Consider the following 9,597-nt stretch of genomic DNA (forward strand, 5'->3'; position numbering starts at 1 on the left):
GAGTCTGCATAATAACCACAGCGAGTCTGCATAATAACCACAGCGAGTCTGCATAATAACCACATAGAGTCTGCATAATACCCACAGCGAGTCTGCATAATAACCACAGCGAGTCTGTATAATAACCACAGCGAGTCTGTATAATAACAACATAGAGTCTGCATAATAACCACAGCGAGTCTGCATAATACCCACAGCGAGTCTGCATAATAACCACAGCGAGTCTACATAATAACCACAGCGAGTCTGCATAATAACCACAGCGAGTCTGTATAATAACAACATAGAGTCTGCATAATAACCACAGCGAGTCTGCATAATAACCACAGCGAGTCTGCATAATAACTACATAGAGTCTGCATAATAACCACAGCGAGTCTGCATAATAACTACATAGAGTCTGCATAATAACTACATAGAGTTTGCATAATAACCACAGCGAGTCTGCATAATAACCACAGCGAGTCTGCATAATAACCACAGCGAGTCTGCATAATAACCACATAGAGTCTGCATAATAACCACAGCGAGTCTGCATAATAACCACAGCGAGTCTGCATAATAACCACAGCGAGTCTGCATAATAACCGCAGCGAGTCTGCATAATAACCGCGGCGAGTCTGCATAATAACCACATAGAGTCTGCATAATAACCTCAGCGAGTCTGTATAATAACCGCGGCGAGTCTGTATAATAACCACAGCGAGTCTGCATAATAACCACAGAGAGTCTGCATAATAACCGCGGCGAGTCTGCATAATAACCACAGAGAGTCTGCATAATAACCGCGGCGAGTCTGCATAATAACCACAGCGAGTCTGCATAATAACCACAGCGAGTCTGCATAATAACCACAGCGAGTCTGCATAATAACCACAGAGAGTCTGCATAATAACCACAGAGAGTCTGCATAATAACCACAGCGAGTCTGCATAATAACCACAGCGAGTCTGCATAATAACCACAGAGAGTCTGCATAATAACCACAGCGAGTCTGCATAATAACCACAGCGAGTCTGCATAATAACCGCGGCAAGTCTGCATAATAACCACAGCGAGTCTGCATAATAACCACAGCGAGTCTGCATAATAACCACAGCGAGTCTGCATAATAACCACAGCGAGTCTGCATAATAACCACAGCGAGTCTGCATAATAACCACAGCGAGTCTGCATAATAACCACAGCGAGTCTGCATAATAACCACAGCGAGTCTGTATAATAACCACATAGAGTCTGCATAATAACCACAGCGAGTCTGCATAATAACCACAGCGAGTCTGTATAATAACCACATAGAGTCTGCATAATAACCACGGCGAGTCTGCATAATAACCACAGCGAGTCTGCATAATAACCACAGCGAGTCTGCATAATAACTACATAGAGTCTGCATAATAACCGCAGCGAGTCTGCATAATAACCACAGCGAGTCTGCATAATAACCACAGCGAGTCTGCATAATACCCACAGCGAGTCTGCATAATAACCACAGCGAGTCTGCATAATAACCGCAGTGAGTCTGCATAATAACCACAGCGAGTCTGCATAATAACCACAGCGAGTCTGCATAATAACCACAGCGAGTCTGTATAATAACCACAGCGAGTCTGCATAATAACCACAGCGAGTCTGCATAATAACCACAGCGAGTCTGCATAATAACTACATAGAGTCTGCATAATAACCACAGCGAGTCTGCATAATAACCACAGCGAGTCTGCATAATAACCGCAGCGAGTCTGTATAATAACCACAGCGAGTCTGCATAATAACCACAGCGAGTCTGCATAATAACCACATAGAGTCTGCATAATAACCACAGCGAGTCTGCATAATAACCACAGCGAGTCTGCATAATAACCACAGCGAGTCTGCATAATAACCACAGCGAGTCTGCATAATAACCACATAGAGTCTGCATAATAACCACAGCGAGTCTGCATAATAACCACATAGAGTCTGTATAATAACCACAGCGAGTCTGCATAATAACCACAGCGAGTCTGCATAATAACCACAGCGAGTCTGCATAATAACCACAGCGAGTCTGCATAATAACCACAGCGAGTCAGTATAATAACCACAGCGAGTCTGCATAATAACCACAGCGAGTCTGCATAATAACCGCAGCGAGTCTGTATAATACCCACAGCGAGTCTGCATAATAACCACAGCGAGTCTGCATAATAACCACAGCGAGTCTGCATAATAACCACAGCGAGTCTGCATAATAACCACAGCGAGTCTGCATAATAACCGCAGCGAGTCTGTATAATAACCACAGCGAGTCTGCATAATAACCACAGCGAGTCTGCATAATAACCACAGCGAGTCTGTATAATAACCACAGCGAGTCTGCATAATAACCACAGCGAGTCTGTATAATACCCACAGCGAGTCTGCATAATAACCACAGCGAGTCTGCATAATAACCACAGAGAGTCTGCATAATAACCGCGGCGAGTCTGCATAATAACCACAGAGAGTCTGCATAATAACCACAGCGAGTCTGCATAATAACCACAGCGAGTCTGCATAATAACCACAGCGAGTCTGCATAATAACCACAGCGAGTCTGCATAATAACCACAGCGAGTCTGCATAATAACCACAGCGAGTCTGCATAATAACCACAGCGAGTCTGTATAATAACCACATAGAGTCTGCATAATAACCACAGCGAGTCTGCATAATAACCACAGCGAGTCTGCATAATAACCACAGCGAGTCTGCATAATAACCACAGCGAGTCTGTATAATAACCACAGCGAGTCTGCATAATAACCACAGCGAGTCTGCATAATAACCGCAGCGAGTCTGTATAATACCCACAGCGAGTCTGCATAATAACCACAGCGAGTCTGCATAATAACCACAGAGAGTCTGCATAATAACCGCGGCGAGTCTGCATAATAACCACAGAGAGTCTGCATAATAACCGCGGCGAGTCTGCATAATAACCACAGCGAGTCTGCATAATAACCACAGCGAGTCAGTATAATAACCACAGCGAGTCAGTATAATAACCACAGCGAGTCTGCATAATAACCACAGCGAGTCTGCATAATAACCGCAGCGAGTCTGTATAATACCCACAGCGAGTCTGCATAATAACCACAGCGAGTCTGCATAATAACCACAGCGAGTCTGCATAATAACCACAGCGAGTCTGCATAATAACCGCAGCGAGTCTGCATAATAACCACAGCGAGTCTGTATAATAACCACAGCGAGTCTGCATAATAACCACAGCGAGTCTGCATAATAACCACAGCGAGTCTGCATAATAACCACAGCGAGTCTGCATAATAACCACATAGAGTCTGCATAATAACCACAGCGAGTCTGTATAATAACCGCAGCGAGTCTGTATAATAACCACAGCGAGTCTGCATAATAACCACAGCGAGTCTGCATAATAACCACATAGAGTCTGTATAATAACCACAGCGAGTCTGCATAATAACCACAGCGAGTCTGCATAATAACCACAGCGAGTCTGCATAATAACCACAGCGAGTCTGTATAATAACCACAGCGAGTCTGCATAATAACCACAGCGAGTCTGTATAATAACCACAGCGAGTCTGCATAATAACCACAGCGAGTCTGCATAATAACCACAGCGAGTCTGCATAATAACCACAGCGAGTCTGCATAATAACCACAGCGAGTCTGCATAATAACCACATAGAGTCTGCATAATAACCACAGCGAGTCAGTATAATAACCACAGCGAGTCTGTATAATAACCACAGCGAGTCTGCATAATAACCACAGCGAGTCAGTATAATAACCGCAGCGAGTCTGTATAATAACCACAGCGAGTCTGCATAATAACCACAGCGAGTCTGCATAATACCCACAGCGAGTCTGCATAATAACCACAGCGAGTCAGTATAATAACCGCAGCGAGTCTGTATAATAACCACAGCGAGTCTGCATAATAACCACAGCGAGTCTGCATAATACCCACAGCGAGTCTGCATAATAACCACAGCGAGTCTGTATAATAACCACAGCGAGTCTGCATAATAACCACAGCGAGTCTGCATAATACCCACAGCGAGTCTGCATAATAACCACAGCGAGTCTGCATAATAACCGCAGTGAGTCTGCATAATAACCACAGCGAGTCTGCATAATAACCACAGCGAGTCTGCATAATAACCACAGCGAGTCTGTATAATAACCACAGCGAGTCTGCATAATAACCACAGCGAGTCTGCATAATAACCACAGCGAGTCTGCATAATAACCACAGCGAGTCTGCATAATAACCACAGCGAGTCTGCATAATAACCACAGCGAGTCTGCATAATAACCACAGCGAGTCTGCATAATAACCACAGCGAGTCAGTATAATAACCACAGCGAGTCTGCATAATAACCACAGCGAGTCTGCATAATAACCACAGCGAGTCTGTATAATAACCACAGCGAGTCTGTATAATACCCACCCCGCGGAAAATGTGCGGCGACTGCCACGCTCACTGCAGATTTATTGCAGAGCTCCACCCGGTGACGACATTTCAGCGCGCCAGATCGTAATCCCACCATTTGCGGAATAACAATTGTGCTCAATCGCATATCACGTCCCTGTAGACGCTCCATTGATTATAGTTAACTGCCTCAGGGGGATACCGGGTAGCTGTGACATGATAGGGCTATGGATGCGTTACATTATAGTAACCGGGTAGCAGTAACGGTGCCGGCCGTGTCAATGCGTTAGACTGGTAACCGGGTAGCAGTAACGGCGCCGGCCGTGTCAATGCGTTAGACTGGTAGCCGGGTAGCAGTAACGGCGCCGGCCGTGTCAATGCGTTAGACTGGTAACCGGGTAGCAGTAACGGCGCCGGCCGTGTCAATGCGTTAGACTGGTAGCCGGGTAGCAGTAACGGTGCCGGCCGTGTCAATGCGTTAGACTGGTAGCCGGGTAGCAGTAACGGTGCCGGCCGTGCCAATGCGTTAGACTGGTAGCCGGGTAGCAGTAATGGCGCCGGCCGTGTCAATGCGTTAGACTGGTAGCAGTAACGGCGCCGGCCGTGCCAATGCGTTAGACTGGTAGCCGGGTAGCAGTAACGGCGCCGGCCGTGTCAATGCGTTAGACTGGTAGCCGGGTAGCAGTAACGGCGCCGGCCGTGCCAATGCGTTACATTGGTAGCCGGGTAGCAGTAACGGTGCCGGCCGTGTCAATGCGTTAGACTGGTAGCCGGGTAGCAGTAACGGTGCCGGCCGTGCCAATGCGTTAGACTGGTAGCCGGGTAGCAGTAACGGCGCCGGCCGTGTCAATGCGTTAGACTGGTAGCCGGGTAGCAGTAACGGTGCCGGCCGTGCCAATGCGTTAGACTGGTAGCCGGGTAGCAGTAATGGCGCCGGCCGTGTCAATGCGTTAGACTGGTAGCAGTAACGGCGCCGGCCGTGCCAATGCGTTAGACTGGTAGCCGGGTAGCAGTAACGGCGCCGGCCGTGTCAATGCGTTAGACTGGTAGCCGGGTAGCAGTAACGGCGCCGGCCGTGTCAATGCGTTAGACTGGTAGCCGGGTAGCAGTAATGGCGCCGGCCGTGTCAATGCGTTAGACTGGTAGCCGGGTAGCAGTAACGGCGCCGGCCGTGCCAATGCGTTAGACTGGTAGCCGGGTAGCAGTAACGGCGCCGGCCGTGTCAATGCGTTAGACTGGTAGCCGGGTAGCAGTAACGGCGCCGGCCGTGTCAATGCGTTAGACTGGTAGCCGGGTAGCAGTAATGGCGCCGGCCGTGTCAATGTGTTGCTGGTAGCGTGCGTAGTCCAGTGGTTAGCGATCTTGCCTCTGGAACTAGAAGCCCCGGGTTCGATCCCGGCTGTGTCGCTCACCCGACATGCACGCTACCGTTAAAGATCGCAGTCCTTAGGACGGGACGTTAAGCCGTGGTCCACTGTTCATTGTGCTTGTCGAAAAGAGCTAGGGGAATTTCCCCGGTACAATGAACCTGTAAATACTGTACATAGCGTCTGTCTTCTCTGTCACGACCAGTGGAAGAGTAGCTCATCTGTTCATTGAGTTCATTTGAGCTAAACTGGTTCGAGATCCCTTTCCTTTCCTTTCCTTTGTTAGACTGGTAGCCGGGTAGCAGTAACGGCGCCGGCCGTGTCAATGCGTTAGGTTGGTAACAGTTGCGACAGGTCTAATACAAATTAAATAACAGCATGGTTACTGGCAGCAAAGCTTACCCGCATTATATTATATATTCTACTAAGTGTAGGCACAGCACTATAATGTTATTACAACTCCAAGACCTCAAGTGTTCTCAGAACACAGCAGTTTCCATGTTTGAATTATTAGCAACCGCAGCTGCAGCCCACAGGTTTATATCAGCAGTTCTATAATCTCAGTCAGCCTGCAGTGTTCCCGCCTATCTGGCCCATTCCCACTCCCGTCACGTCCTTATAAACTACGCACAAAAAGTTCGGAAACTTAACTTTGGTCGATCATATTTCCGTTATTTTTTTACCGATTTCAATGTATTACATATCATTTAAAATCTTTTTCGATTTCCTTTCCCATGATGCCAAACTTATTGTGATTGCGAGTTCATGAAACGAGCATTAGGCCTGCTAAAGTGAGTGGGTCGAAGAAATAAAGTGCCCAGATTACCATACTATAGTCAAACATGCTATTCCGTACATATTCTTCTGTTGATATTGACTTCTGTACGAGGGTATTGTGAAAAATCAACAAGAATAAACGAGACATATTCATGAAAGCTAAGTTTATTCTTTATCAAAACCAACAATCTGTCTTAGTAACGGCCGGGTTAGCAATGAGTCTTAGCAACGGGTGGCCCAACCACGCGCTGTCACTACAGCACGGCACCTCCTCCTCATACTCGTCACCAGTCGCGCAATGCGATGCTGTGGGATAGCGTCCCATTCCTCCACCAGCAGTCGTCATAGGTCAGCTAGCGTTGTTCTCTCGGTCACTCTTGCACGGACAGCTCGCCCAAACTGATCCCATAGATGTTCGATGGGGTCCGGGCTCTTAGAGGGCCACTCCATCCTCTCTACACCTGCATGCTGGAGATGGTCTGCGATTATCCCTCCCCGGTGTGGACGGGCGTTATCATCTTGCAGCAAGGCAGTCGGCCCCATGTTATGGAGGAAAGGGATGGCCACCGGATCAAGTAGTGTGTCACGATATCTTTCTGCATTGAGGGTTCCTGGTACAATGTCAAGTCTTGTCTTTCCCCTGGAGGTAATGCCTCCCCATACCATGACGCTGACACCACCAAATGCTGTGGTGTAAACAATTGGATCGATGTGCTAAAAATAACCTTGGATGTTCTGTGTGCTAGAAATAACCTTGGATGGTCTGTGTTCTAGGGATAACCTTAGAACCCGGGGAAACAATATATTGAATCATCATCCGCGCCCATGCCGATAGGATGTCACAGCGCGCGTATGACACCAAAAGGGAATTTTGGGCACTTTTTCTCTGTGACCCACTCACGTTATTAGTCCTGGTACTTGTTCCGTGGGTTTTCAATCACAATAAGTTTGGTATCATAGAAAAGGGAATTACATAAGCTTTATGATGATATACAATGCATTAAAATCGGTAAAAATACAACGGAGATATGATCAACCAAAGTTAAGTTTCCGAACTTTTTGTGCGTAGTTTATTATATTACGCTGCCGAATTCTCCCCACGTCCGCTCCTACAGCGAACCCATGACGTGATGGATGGCCCGTACAGGCCGCTCTCACCAGCGGAACCATCACGTAGCGTAACGAGCGCCGCCGGCTCCTGCTGTGACGTCACGCAGCGTAATGGGCACGGCTGGCTCCTGTTGTGACGTTAAATCATCAGGACAAGGAAACGGGACCCGCACAGAATAAAGATGGGCTATCGCCGTGCGTCAGGTACACGGAATAAAGGTGGGGCTATCCTTGTGCGTCAGGTACACGGAATAAAGGTGGGGCTATCGCCGTGCGTCAGGTACACGGAATAAAGGTGGGGCTATCGCCGTGCGTCAGGTACACGGAATAAAGGTGGGGCTATCGCCGTGCGTCAGGTACACGGAATAAAGGTGGGGCTATCGCCGTGCGTCAGGTACACGGAATGAAGACGGGGATATCGTGGTGCGTCAGGTACACGGAATAAAGGTGGGGATATCGCCGTGCGTCAGGTAGACGGAATAAAGGTGGGGCTGTCGCCGTGCGTCAGGTACACGGAATAAAGTCGGGGCTGTCGCCGTGCGTCAGGTACACGGAATAAAGGTGGGGATATCGCCGTGCGTCAGCTACACGGAATAAAGGTGGGGCTATCGCCGTGCGTCAGGTACACGGAATGAAGACGGGGATATCGTGGTGCGTCAGGTACACAGAATGAAGGTGGGCTGTCGCCGTGCGTCAGGTACACGGAATGAAGACGGGGATATCGTGGTGCGTCAGGTACACGGAATAAAGGTGGGGATATCGCCGTGCGTCAGGTAGACGGAATAAAGGTGGGGCTGTCGCCGTGCGTCAGGTACACGGAATAAAGGTGGGGATATCGCCGTGCGTCAGGTAGACGGAATAAAGGTGGGGCTATCGCCGTGCGTCAGGTACACGGAATGAAGACGGGGATATCGTGGTGCGTCAGGTACACGGAATAAAGGTGGGGATATCGTGGTGCGTCAGGTACACGGAATAAAGGTGGGGCTATCGCCGTGCGTCAGGTACACGGAATAAAGGTGGGGCTATCGCCGTGCGTCAGGTACACGGAATGAAGACGGGGATATCGTGGTGCGTCAGGTACACGGAATAAAGGTGGGGATATCGCCGTGCGTCAGGTAGACGGAATAAAGGTGGGGCTGTCGCCGTGCGTCAGGTAGACGGAATAAAGTCGGGGCTGTCGCCGTGCGTCAGGTACACGGAATAAAGGTGGGGCTATCGCCGTGCGTCAGGTACACGGAATAAAGGTGGGGCTATCGCCGTGCGTCAGGTACACGGAATAAATGTGGGCTATCGCCTTGCGTCAGGTACACAGAATAAAGGTGGGGATATCCTTGTGCGTCAGGTACACGGAATAAAGGTGGGGATATCGCCGTGCGTCAGGTGCACGGAATAAAGGTGGGGCTATCGCCGTGCGTCAGGTACACGGAATAAAGGTGGGGCTATCCTTGTGCGTCAGCTACACGGAATAAAGGTGGGGATATCGCCGTGCGTCAGGTACACGGAATAAAGGTGGGGCTATCGCCGTGCGTCAGGTACACGGAATAAAGGTGGGGCTATCGCCGTGCGTCAGGTACACGGAATAAAGGTGGGGCTATCGCCGTGCGTCAGGTACACGGAATAAAGGTGGGGCTATCGCCGTGCGTCAGGTACACGGAATAAATGTGGGCTATCGCCTTGCGTCAGGTACACAGAATAAAGGTGGGGATATCCTTGTGCGTCAGGTACACGGAATAAAGGTGGGGATATCGCCGTGCGTCAGGTGCACGGAATAAAGGTGGGGCTATCGCCGTGCGTCAGGTACACGGAATAAAGGTGGGGCTATCCTTGTGCGTCAGCTACACGGAATAAAGGTGGGGATATCGCCGTGCGTCAGGTACACGGAATAAAGGTGGGGCTAT

This window comes from Branchiostoma lanceolatum, chromosome 5, assembly GCF_035083965.1.
Source record: "Branchiostoma lanceolatum isolate klBraLanc5 chromosome 5, klBraLanc5.hap2, whole genome shotgun sequence".
NCBI lineage: Eukaryota > Metazoa > Chordata > Leptocardii > Amphioxiformes > Branchiostomatidae > Branchiostoma > Branchiostoma lanceolatum.